We start from the raw sequence: 13,271 nt of genomic DNA on the forward strand, positions 1-13,271 counted from the left end.
ATGACAGCTAAGATGTCTAATAAATGTATCAATCAAGAAATTAACCATTGTCTGATGACAATGTCTGTCTTCTACAGTGTGTGCAATAAACAACACGAATTAAAAACCAATTGTAGATCTGTATGTGCGCAGAGCACATAATCTTATTTTTCTTTTAAAAGCTGCAAACTGTGATGCATTTTTAGTTTATCCAGAATTTAATGAGTCATTACAAAATTACGAAGCGCTTTAAGTCATACTAGAAACACTGCCATAATTTTAATAAAGTGCGTTTTAATATTAACTCATTTCTCTTGCTGGAAGAAATTATGCTTCTTTGCTAATGTATAGAAATGAAACTGTCACTGAAACATCTGGTTATATATTATTCATTAGGCATAGATATCACCTTTACTCCAAAGTCTGCATAATATAAACACAAATCATGAATAAATCAGATTAGAGACACAGACGTGACACCACAAACTGTAGGTCAGTAATAAAATTCCAAACGTTTGCTGACCTGGTCTATATTTCTATCCATTCAAACCTGGGAGCTTCACACAGGCAGAGAAAAATTCCAAATTCCCAGCATTTTGAAAGTCTGCATGGTCTACATTATGTCAGTGATCGTAACTGGAAATTTTTCTATGCAACACACTTTAGGACAACTAGCTTATTTTTCAAATACTCAAACGGATTGGCCTGACTCGGGCAATTTTTCTTCATAAATCTGCCTCTGCTATAATTAACCTCAAATGTGGATGCCACAAGGATACCTGAGGGAAATAACTACAATCCTTACAAAAAGTGAGGGACCATATTTGCTGTGCTACCCCTAGAAAAAGGAGTCACATATAACTACCTATTATTTTGCTAAAAAGTAGGTTAAGAGTACAATCAAGATTTTTAAAGATATCTGTTGACTGTGAAAAGTAGAAATTTCAAGGGAAAAAAGAAATAACCCAGAGTCATACTGCTATTTAAATACTTTATAAATCCAAGGATCAAATTTCACTATAACAAGCAAACTCTCACACCCACCTCAGTTATTAGAATATTCAACAACTGCACTTAATGCAAAACAGATAGATTAGCTACCAATTAGACTAAGTATTCCAGCTGATCATCTTGGAACTACCAAAAGTAGATTATGTAATGCAAATCGCTCGTACATTCGTTTCAAACATATCCTCGGTTTAAAACACTGAAACCATGCCTTAATTTTTTTAATTGAAAAACAGCGTAAAATACTGAATGCATATCTATATCCTTCTCACAGCACTTCAAAGAAACCTGACATCTTCAAACCATTTTACAATGTAAAGTTACATTCTCTAAAACTTCCGACAGCCTTGAAAAAGATACCCAAAGGGGCTTCAAATAGATGAGTCTATAATTGGTCTTAGCGGGCAAATAACTGGAATGAACCTCAAAGTTTGAGATCAATTTTTACTAACACCATCTCTGAAAGCAAGAAGGCGACTTCTGTAGAAGGCAAACGATTCTGACCAGCAGGAATTGGGCTCCCGGCAAAAGTGGGTACTAGCAACTCAGCGTAAACGACACGGTTCAAAACGCGAAGCCTCCCGCAGAAACTAACCAAGACACCCCCTCCCCCCACGACTCCTCCTGGGTAAGCTCACGGCTTTAGAAAGCAGCAACAGATACTCCAGAGCAGGAGGCGGCACTCCAGGAATGTGTGTAGCAGAAGGGGTCTCCCCGAGGAACCCCGACGTCGAGCAGCTCCTCTACACTGGAACCCCGACTCCGACCCCCCAGAAGGAAGGAGCGATATCTGCACAAAGTGGCCCCTACCCCACCCCCACGATGCAGACACACATCCCTAGCTGCGAAGGGGAAGCCCAGAGAAAAAACCCGCATTCCACTCCGTCCGCCTCCGGAGTAAGGCTGCAGAGAGGCTGGGGCCCCCGCCCCCGGAGGCTAGGGGGCCGCGCCGCAGCTCCGGCCTCCGCGCAGAGGAAACCGCAGCGAAAGGCTCGCGGCGAAGGAAGGAATCCCGGCGCTTCGCTGACTGGGTCCTCCGCAAACCAGCTCCCTTCCCTCCCACGACCGTCGAGGACACGGTAACAATGAGAAGCCGCTTCACCCGCCGTCTCCGCCGCGAAAGCGGCCGGGGGCGGCGGCGGCGCCATGTCCCCTCACACCCCCGCGGACACACACCGCCCCCCCACTCCGCGGCCCCAGTCAGTCGCCTGCAACGCGGCCGAGCAGACACGCGTCCCGGCCCGCCGCTTCCGCGCCCTTCGCCTCCCCGCCCGCCCCACTCACCGGCTCCTGCCCCAGCCCGGTGCTCCGCTGGCCGCGGCCGGAGCAAGACTCGGGTATCAGCTGCCGCGGCCGCCGGCGCCGCCGCACAATATGGCGAGCCTCGGCTTCCGCAATGGAGCTCGGGAAATACAACAGGGGCCGCTCAATATTCATGAGAGACTGAGGGGAAGCCGGCTTGGCCGGCGCTGCGGGGAGGGCGGGAAGGAGCGAGCGAGCGAGGGGCGGAGGCGCGGGACGAGGACGTGCACGGCGCGGGGAGGCCCGCGGCGCGAGGGGAGGGTGCGCCGCCGCGTGTTGGCCTGGAGAACCCGAGCCACCGCCCCGCCCTGGGCTGGCCGGCCACGCCCCCCCGGCGCCCACCGCGGCCCGACGCAGCCCCCAGGCAACGCCCAGATGACGGCGCCGCCACCTCGTGCTCAACCTTCTGCTTGGGTTCTTCTGCCCTGGCTTCGGCCCACCCTTTACACCTTACTGGCCGGCTTCTGGGGTTTGGGCTCAGACTTCTTTCTCATGAGTTCGTCCTCTTAAACCTATCCCACCCGGCGGAAATCCTCATCAGGCTTTGGTCTGCAGAACTTCACATGAACTTCGGCACCCTTCCGCTCTCGTACAACAAACATAACACTTTTCATCCTTGCAGGATAAAACTGCAAGTGTAATTACTCCAGGGAAAATGACCTTCCACTCTAAACTTAGCTTAACATTCTGATTGTGGTCATCACCTCTTACTGTTTACCTTGCTGCTGCTTTATTCCTACCTCCGTGGCCCCTTGCAGTATTATCTTCTGAACTTGAGGATTTACGAAGTAATAGATTGATAGATGTAATCATTACCTAAAACACAGCCAGTTAGTCTCCAGTAAATGATCCGACATTTAATGCATATAAATTATGAGCTGAAGAAGTAACGAAGAATTGAAAGTTCCCTGATCTCAAGATGTACTATTGTTGAGATGTCATGTTCTCTTGAGAAGATAACCAGCAATACCAGACCGTAAATCTGAAGGCATAGAGGCATAAAACAATGGACTGCAGTGGGAATTGGGCAAACTAGGTTCATAGCCTCCAATGTGTGTATATGTGACTTACGTAGATTGCGTAGCTCCTCTGCACTTCATTTTCTTGGTCTGCGAGATGAGATAATTGTATTGAATCCTAGGTCCTTTCCAGTTCTTTAACGCTCTGAAACTCTGTATAAGCAATTCCAAATAAATGGCATGAATTTACATAAGAATTTGGAAAAGAAAAATATCAATTCCAGCTGGTGTGTTTGGGGATGATTTCCTGAGGAGCCGGGATTTAAGATGGTCTTTGACGCCTTGGATGGGTGGAAAGAAAAAGGACAGGTGTTAAATACAGCACATTATGTATGCTACCTAACAATCCATCAAAGAAAACAAGCATTATTCTTTTTCAGTGGCTTGAAAACTTTTGCCTACTATCTATAACTTTAAATAACAAGTGACAATTATCTGACTCTACAAGCCCTTCAAGGTTAAACTCTTCCTCCAATGTGGGGAAAAAAAAAAGGCTGGGTGTGGTGGCTCACGCCTGTAATCTCAGCACTTTGGGAGCCCAAGGCCACCGGATCACTTGAGATCAGGAGTTCGAGATCAGCCTGGCCAATATGGTAATACCCTGTCTTTACTAAAAATACAAAAACAAAGTTAGCCAGGTGTGGTGGCACGCGCCTGCAGTCCCAGCTACTCGGGAGGCTGAGGCAGGAGAATCGCTTGAACCTGGGAAGCGGAGGTTGCAGTGAGCCGAGATCGCACCGTGGCACTCCAGCCTGGGCGTCGCGGCGAGACTCCGTCTCAAAACAAAACAAAACAACAACAACAAAATCAAAATAATCAGGGAAGCTCTGCTTCTCCCTTCTTGTGAAAGTCCACTTTCTAGAAACAGTGCAGTTGCAGAAGCATCTGCCTTCTTCCTTCATGGCGAGTGCATGTGTAGTTCAATTAAAGGAAGACAGGATGTTCATAATTTAGAACTTTTGCTCTAATTAAAATGCCTTTGAAAATCATGATGTGTGGTTAGATTAAGCAATTCAATTGATGTTGAGAAAAGTGATGATTTGTAGAAAGCGCAGGAACTTTATGGATGAAAGTTAAATATAGTGCTTAAAAAAGACTCACAGGAGAATTAGTGGAAAAATGGAAAACTTATGGGATATCCGGATTAAATGTGATTAAAAAGCTAGACCTCAGGCTAACATCCTTAATATGAAAAACACTACTGACAAATTAATGGAACTCATTTTATCTATTTTATCTCTTACTCAGAAACTTGGCACTGGATCTTCCCTGACTATATTAATCAGGAAAGGTTATGTTATGGTATAGAAACAAACATCTCCAAAATCTACATGCCTTAACACAACAAAAGTTTATTGTTTGGTTATGCTTCATGCTTCATGCTTCATGTGGATCCAACTCACTCTGTTCTGGTCACTCCAGGAACCAGATTGATAGAGACACCACCATCTTGTAGCTGTATCACCCTGGAACACAGAAACTTATTCTCTGCGGCAGAGGAAGAAAATGGCTAAAGAATCCCCGTGAATTTTTCGTAGCCTTAGCTTGCAAAAGAGAGCGCTGATCACATTTCATTGCCCAGAACTAGTTGTACAGCCCTACACATCTGCAAAGGGACTGAGTCCTTGAACTGAGTTCAGAAAGAGAAGTGGGGACATTGGTGAACAATGCTAACGTCAGCCACCCTGACCTCACCACTAGGTTCCTAGATGCCGTGGGAAAACTCTTAAGAGGTTTTATTCTGTAACATTGGTTTTCTTGAGAGACCCCAAGAAAGTTATGCGTTCAAAAGTAAACTCTCTTACTTATTAAGAGTTGACTGTCATGTAAATAGAGTGGACTTTCCATTTTCTTCCCTGTTGTTTTAATCATATGTTATATCGATGTAAACTCTGTAGTAAATGTATCAGTAGTGATTCACATATCCAGACCACATTATTTTTGCTAATGTTTTGACCTGACATAACAGGTATCGTTCTAAAAAACATTTTCTAGTAACACTCTATCTGCATGTTAAATGTACTAACTGGAAGTGATATTTGTATTTTAAGTAGAAGAACATTAAATCAACACTACATAATAGAAGTATATTATGGGTGATGACTAGATGAATTCTAGTTAAAAAAAATTGTCTTCCTTTAACACTTCGGAAGTAGTATCAGGTTAATTACATGGTGAATTGGGTAGGTATCTCTAAGTGATCACAAAAATTACCTCTTGGCTGGGCACGGTGGCCCAGGCCTGTTATCCCAGCACTTTGGGAGGCCAAGGCCAGTGGATCACCTGAGGTCAGGAGTTTGAGACCAGCCTGGCTAACGTGGCAAAACCCCGTCTCTACTAAAAATACAAAAATTAGCCGGGTGTAGTGGCAGGCGCCTGTAATCCCAGCTACTCGGGAGGCTGAGGCAGGAAAATTGCTTGAACCTGGGAGGCTGAGGTTGCAGTGAGCTGAGATCATGCCACTGCACTCCAGCCCGGGTGACAGAGCCAGACTCCGTATCCAAAAAAAAAAAAAAAAAAAAATTACCTCTTAACTGGTATTCTACTATAATCAGTCAACAAAATTAAAACTAGCTTAGTTCAACCAGCTTTTATTGAGCATCTAGTATGTGCCAAGCACTTTGTTAAGTACTTGGAATAAAAACATTAATATAACTAGGATACGAGTTCCTTGAAAGCAAAAATCTTGTTCACCAGCAGATACCTAGAGACTAGCACAGTGCTGGCACTTAGTAGATGCTCAATAAATAGGTGTTAAGCGAATGAAAGAATGGGATTCTTTGACTCCAGTGTGTATATGAAATAGAATATCACATATGATCTTGGTTTGCTTTCATTACTTAACAGAGGAGGTTTCTGTCAAGAGTTTGTTTAGTCTCTCCAGAGGCTTTCTCTACTTAGGCAGTGTCTCTTAAATGGAAATTCATACTTGCCTGTTCTATATCTACCATATACATTTATTTTCAGCCATGCTCGAAGTATTTAATGGTTATCCGCTCATCTGAGATGAAGACTGCAGGCCACCAATCACCTGTTAATGCTAAGCTATGTATGCATCACAGTTTATAAAGATCCTTTAGATCCATTATTTCATGAATTTTCAGAACAGTTTTCCAAGGTATTATTCCTACCTTATGGAGGAGAGAAATGTGACTTCTGTAGCTCAATAACTCTTCCAAACATTGAGTTAGTAAATGGCAGAGCTGAGGCTCAGACCTTGGTCATTTGACTCCAAGTCCAGATATATTCCATTCTGCCACATCTGCCTTGCCACTCTGTGCTGCATGCACAACTGCAGTATCTTTCTTCTTTATAGTAAGTGGTATATGAGTCAAACATCTCTGGAGTTTCCTCTCAACATTATTATTTATCCCAATCCTCAGTGTAGTATTTTTTCAAGAAGCTAGAGATGATTTTCTTTTCTTTTTTTTTGAGATGGACTTTCACTCTTGTCACCCAGGCTGGAGTGCAATGGCGCGATCTCGGCTCACTGCAACCTCTGCCTCGCCGGTTCAAGCGATTCTGCTTTCTCAGCCTCCCGAGTAGCTGAGATTACAGGCATGTGCCGCCACGCCCGGGTAATTTTTATATTTTCAGTAGAGGTGGGGTTTCGCCATGTTGGCCAGGTTGGTCTTGAATTCCTGACCTCAAGTGATCCGTCTGCCTCAGCCTCCCAAAGTGCTGGGATTACAGGCATGAGCCACCATGCCCAGCCAAGATGATTTTCAAGAAGCTGATACATTAATAGGAAACTAGCAGGTGTTGGTTTTATCTTCTTAGAAAACTTACTTTTAGAGAACAAAACAAAAATAAAAGTAAAAGGTAAGCTAGAAGACTGGAGGAGCTTGGGATTTAACCACTACGTATAGATACTATTGTTGAAATATATCCTCTACCAAAATCTTTATTTGCCATCTTTTAGATGTGTTGTGCTTTCTTTGAAAGAGCCAAGTTAAGTGGGGACATTGTAGAAAGGCCTAGAGAGACCTGTAATTCAAGTTGGCTCCAGGAAGCAGGCAACTTGAGATTTACGACCTTTTCAGCTGAAAAAATATAGCTCTGGCCACAAGCACTAGTGAAGTTTTATTTGTATTTCAGCACAGTGCATTTCTATTTGTGGTACTTTCCTTGGCACTTTAATTCCTTTTTCTATTCCCCAAACAACCAAAATAATTGGTGCTACTTTTATTTGCTAACTGTTCAACTTAAAGGAGTTAAACAGGTTAAATGAGATGGGCTAGTTAGAAAGACTTTTGAGGAAAACTAAACAATATTGCTATTTCCCTCCCATGGAGATTTGGAATGGTATTTTATATGTCCCAGATGTGGCCACATTCTGCCTAACATCTGTTAGTGCATTTTATTAAAATAATGAACTAACATGTGTTTGAAAAGCCAAAAGGGTGAATTACAGTTTTCATTCTGATGCAGCATGGATAGCTGTTTCTTTATAGTTCATAATGGAATTGTATACTATTGTGATATCCATTTTCAAATATAAAATAAAGTATGATTTAATAATTACTGGCTTTCAGTAATTACTGGCTTCTAGTACGAAGAAAGTTCATTCCATTCACACAAACCTTTGCAGATTTTTTTTTTCTTTCAAAATGGTTACTGTGAGAGATTAGGTTTGTGCTTTGGCATTGATCTAGGAACATCAACAATCATTCTGGAAGTTAATAAGGAATAGATGATTCAGATTGAAACTCAGAACTAAAGTGGAAATTCCTCTAGTAAAGAAGGATAGAAGATCCCAATGGGAAAGTACAGATGAAGAGTGCAAAATGTTTAAATCAAGTTACAGTTCGCTCAGACTGCCTTTGTGGACATTTTAGTTTTTCCTTCTTAAGAGAAGCATAGTGCCAGAATGATTTTTTGTGAGGTGAGGGAATGGAGGGTAAAGACATCTCCTATCTAACACAGTTCATAGAAATATTTTTTTAGTAAATAATTTAAAAGAACTGCCAAATCCCACCCATATAAGATAATGTAATTTTATTTTAGACTATATCAAGATTTGGAAACTCTTGCAGTATCCATCTGCTGAGACATTAGCATTTCATAACCCACAAAAACAAACCACTTAAATATATATTGAAAAACATGCTAAAGTAGGTTATAATCTAGGTAAATTTGAAAAACCATTCTTGTCAACCTATAATACTAAGGTTTTGTGTGCTATACTTCTAGTCTTTCCATAGAAAATTTTTGTTTTATCATTTTTTTAAAAATAAACACATTTCATAGGTCGTGCTTATAAGATCAGAACTGACTGTGGTTCTATATGTATTGTGAAGACTACCACATAAGGAGTAAGATGGCATAAAGCTAGCTGTAAATGTCTCCTCTTGTCATAGTGTCCTGTTAGGAGTATATGGGGGCCTAATGCACCGCCTTGTGTCCCTCTCTAACACTTCTCCTCTGATGTAACTATAACTAATCCTTGTTCTGTAACAGTATTATATTCAGTTGGTGGATTTCCAATTCCATAACTTCTTGGCATGTACACATCCTTAGCTATCATTCTTCGTTCTTGGACGTTATCACATTAGCTGCCCTAGTTGGACCCTTTCCTAAAATTTGAAAGACTGCTGTGGGCCTGTTCTTAGTGCAGCTGTCTCTTCTTCCACATGATCAGTTCTTAGCTAGTTGCCAACCTATTCACTTCCTGACTTGGCCCTTTAATTTGATTTGGCCATATCTTCAACCCAGCCTTTAGCTTGGGGTTTGACACACAGTATATGTAAACCGCATTACAAGCGTGTGTCACAAACATAATTCATGGTACTCCCATTCATGGCACAGAAAAAACCCTTCTTCTCTATGCCATTCATGGCACAGAAAAAAGCACCTTCTTCTCTATCAACAAATGCAGAAAGAAGTGGGAAAAAACTGAGAAGCAATGAGGTTGTCATCGTTGGTATTGAATACTAGAGGAATGATTTTAGGTCAGGATTTTGGGTCACCATGTGATGTTACATGATAATGTTGCAGCTACCTAAAGGAAAATAATGACCAACAGGAAAGTTTATTCTTGGTGAACTATCAACATGTAGAACTGTATTTGGATGTTGAAGAATCCTATCAAAATACACTATCATTTAAAAGTAAAAGTTTAAAATGCTATATATTAATCCTTATATTCCAATTGGAACTTGAAATTTGACGAGTTCTATTCTTAGACCACATTTAGCATTTGTCTTTTTCCCCTGTTCACTCACTTGGATTAGTAGTATGCAAATACATCCCTGCCCTACCACGTACTACTAGTCTAAGCAAACATACATTAGTAGTATATCACTAATCCTAGCATGAGGATACCATGTCATTATTCATCTTTCAATACCAGTCATTATTCATCTTTATATGGGTCCCAGCAGTTGACACAATGCAATATACATTTACATAATATATGTATATATGTGCCTTTCTGTGTGTGTGTGTATATACACACACACACACACACACACACACACACACAAATATCTTACCCCAAGATACTTTTGGTATGGTTTTGAGTAACAATAATAACTCCAATTTGTGAAAAGCAGTCACTAAAAATATCTGCTTTATATGAAACATTACAATAACATTTAGAAATGTAAATTTAAATAGGAACAATTTTCTACTTAACCGTTTTTTTTTTTTTTTTTTGGAGACGGAGTCTCACCCTTTCACCCAGGCGCTGGAGTGCAGTGGTGCGATCTCGGCTTACTGTAACCTCCGCCTCCCAGGTTCAAGTGATTCTCCTAGTAGCTGGGATTACAGGCACCCGCCATCATGCCTGGCTAATTTTTGTATTTTTAGTAGAGACAAGGTTTCACCATGTTGGTCAAGCTGGTCTTGAACTCCTGACCTCAGGTGATCTGCCCACCTCGGCCTCCCAAAGTGCTGGAATTATAGGCGTGAGCCACCATGCCCGGCCTCTGCTTAACCATATTAAAGGAATCATAATACTCAATGTTTATAAACACAGATATTGCATACATTACTGATGTTCATAAAAATGATACCACCTTTTAAAAGGGCAATAGAAAGTTTTAAATTCGTCTTTTAAAAATATTTTTTAAAAGAAATTTTTGTAGAGACAGGGTCTCACTATGTTGTCCAGCCTGGTCTTGAAATCCTGGGCTCAAGCAATCCTCCTACTTCAGCCTCCGAAGTGCTGGGATTACAGGCATGAGCCACCATGCCTGTCCTCTCAAAATCTTAAATATGTATATCTTCTAGCCTAAGAAATGTCCAATTCTAGAACTCTCTCCCATAGAAGTACCCACACAAGTGTGCAAAGAAATGTGGACATGGATGTTAATTTTTGTGTTACTTGCGTTTGTAAAATATTGAAAATAACCCACTTTTTTGGCTAAGTGAATTCTGGTTCCATAAAGTACTACATCATATAGCTGTCAAAAAGAACAAGATAGAGCCACAAGCACTAACATGGAAAGATATTAAAGATATATTAATAAGTAAAAAATCAAGTCAGCAATATGTTCCATATAATCCTATTTTTATAATACAAAAAACCTCAAAAGAATGTGCATGAAACCATTAAAAGGGATTGCATTTTAGGAGAGGAGAATTTCTGAACACTTTCATTTTCTAAAGTATTTCTTCATTTCTGTACTGGTTTGAATGCTTCCCAATGAAATAAAAAATTGTGTTTTATTACAAAATTGGTAAAGATACAATTACATATAAAAAGCAAACTGGTCTAATAAAAGTGAGTGAAAATTTTAGCATATATCTACCTATTATTAACTGCAAGACTGTGGTAAAGAAAAGAGCTGTTCTAGAATAGGCATCATCAGCCAAAACAAACAGAAAAGCTATAACTTCAAAATTCCTTGTTTCTACAGGTCTAGTTGTGTAGCATCCTTGAAAATCAGGCATTCAAATGGCTTATTATTAGACCTTAATCTCTACTCCCTTAAACATTCCTTACCGTATTTAGTAAGAATTTAGGCTAAACAGAGACCAACCAATGACTATAGATCCCTCAAATAGCAGCAAAGAGTTCAAGGACCTATGTAATTATCTTGGGACTCAATTCTCCTCCTACTAATTTGTATCCCACAATCTCTAGGGAAAATATCAGGTGTTTTTTGCTAATTAGTCTCCTTAGCACTCCCTCAAGAAATTCCTACTGATTTAACACATAATTGCTGGAAGCAACTGCACATGGTAGGTTGAGAATTTACTATTTGAATTTCCCATCTTATACACCTCTATTCCAGGGGATTTTAATTTTTCAGATGTTTTGATATCACCATATGGTGAAAAGTTTCAACGATGCATTAGGCTTGTTTCAGAAGACTTGACCTCCCTCCAAATCTGGTGCAAATGCCTCAAGAGGTCACAGCAAGAACACTGGCCACTGCAGTTAGGGTAGAGTCGAGTGAGGATCATGCAAAAACAGAGGGACCCCAGGACTGGCTGAAAAGGACAGGAGATTTGTCCAAAGTGGCCAAATGCCCAGAGCTGGAGCAAGAACCGAATACACAGGCAAGCAGGAAGTATGGGAAAGCAGGGCTCAGTATAAGTTTAAGGGGGTACAAGGGACTCACTTGAAAATTGAGTTGGGGGTCTGAAGCGAAGAACATAAAGAACAGCTATACCTCCTCCTCCAATGGAGGGGATGGCAAGTGTAGTGGGGAATAAGGGATAGGTGCAATATGGGTGATGTGAGCTGAGGCTGGCAAAGGGATACCCCTGACCTGGACTCTAGGTTCTAAAGTTATAAGTGGGCCAAGTCTAAAGACACATGCAAAACCCAGAGTTATTGGTGAGGGTCATGAAAAACAGAGAATCAGTTAGGAAAACTAGAGATGCAGATGCAAACAGCTCATGAAAATTGGAAACAAAAGCTTTGAGATAGATGTGAGGAATCAATGAGTGAGATGAAAACAGCCAGGGACAGTGAGATGTGGACATATAATGACTGGACTTTATCTGGGTTCTCCTAATCTCTCTGACCCTCTGACCCACTCCAGCTCAGTCTCTTTTCTGGCTTCTCATCATTCACCCCAAACCCTAAAGTTTTGGAATGTCCCAGGATTTAGTCTTAGGACATTTTTTTCCTCTTACTTTATATTCTCTTTCTGGGTAATCCTATTCAGTCACATGGCTCTAAGTACCATCCATGTGTTGACAACTTTCAATTTTCCCCAAACTTACAGACCTCAGAAGTTTCTCCAGACTTACAGTCCTCTCCTCTACTTATTCGCCCCTCCTTTAGATATCTGATAGGTATCTCAAATATCAAATGCCCAAACCGACTTCCTTTTTGAAATGTAAACAAAGAGTAATATATGATGTTAACTGTCCTTTTATTTGTAGCTGTAATATCAATGTTGCTTTACTAGTCCCAGGGGAATTAAAGGAAATTATTCTTTATAATTACTTAAAATCACAAAATAATTCAAATGTAAAATTAATGTTTTAAGTGTATTTGCATGCATTTCATTTATACATTATTCCCTTATTAAGAGTCAACAAATCACCAGACTAATGTAGAGAGATGTAAGATATAAACCCTATCCTCAAAGAACCCAGCATCTAATGGGGGGAAGAGGCACATACCAAATGTTATGAGGCCAATACGAGTAAAGGCAATAGGAATAACTGCCCCTTATGGCTCATTATTAATTACACACTGTGGAATAGCATCTCTCATAGGGCTCTAGTCACAGCAATATTAGTTTTAATCCTGGATATTAGAAGAGTTATAGGCAAATTCACAACTGTGCTAATAGCAAACAACCTCATAAACTCTGCGTCATGTACAGTGCTAAGTACTTTCTAAGTGTCATTTCCCTGAATCTTCATAATCCTATGAGGAAATTACCTTCAGTATTACCACTTTATGCATTAGAAAATAAAGGTTTAAAGCATCTTAATACTTACCTGAGTCACCTTAAAATAACAGGGTGGGCAAGTCCATACCCTTAACCACTATTC

General features: G+C 40.8%; 2 protein-coding genes across 5 annotated transcripts in view; one reads left to right on the forward strand and one right to left on the reverse strand.

The window, feature by feature from the left end:
• RNF2 (ring finger protein 2) overlaps positions 1 to 2,594 on the reverse strand; it is a 58,999-nt gene extending 56,405 nt beyond the window's left edge. The window contains exon 1 of one of the 4 annotated variants that reach the window (XM_055233614.2): positions 2,272 to 2,594. The gene's annotated coding sequence lies outside the window, so the exon portion shown is untranslated. Of the gene's footprint in view, positions 1 to 1,625; positions 1,857 to 2,271 lie in introns of those variants that run through there. The other 3 variants (XM_055233613.2, XM_063613779.1, XM_055233615.2) reach the window with 3 other exon arrangements.
• Positions 2,047 to 13,271, forward strand: part of NIBAN1 (niban apoptosis regulator 1) — a 253,588-nt gene continuing 242,363 nt past the window's right edge. The window contains exon 1 of the mRNA XM_055233612.2: positions 2,047 to 2,066. The gene's annotated coding sequence lies outside the window, so the exon portion shown is untranslated. The remainder of the gene's footprint in view (positions 2,067 to 13,271) is intronic.

Source organism: Symphalangus syndactylus, chromosome 19 (assembly GCF_028878055.3).
Source record: "Symphalangus syndactylus isolate Jambi chromosome 19, NHGRI_mSymSyn1-v2.1_pri, whole genome shotgun sequence".
NCBI lineage: Eukaryota > Metazoa > Chordata > Mammalia > Primates > Hylobatidae > Symphalangus > Symphalangus syndactylus.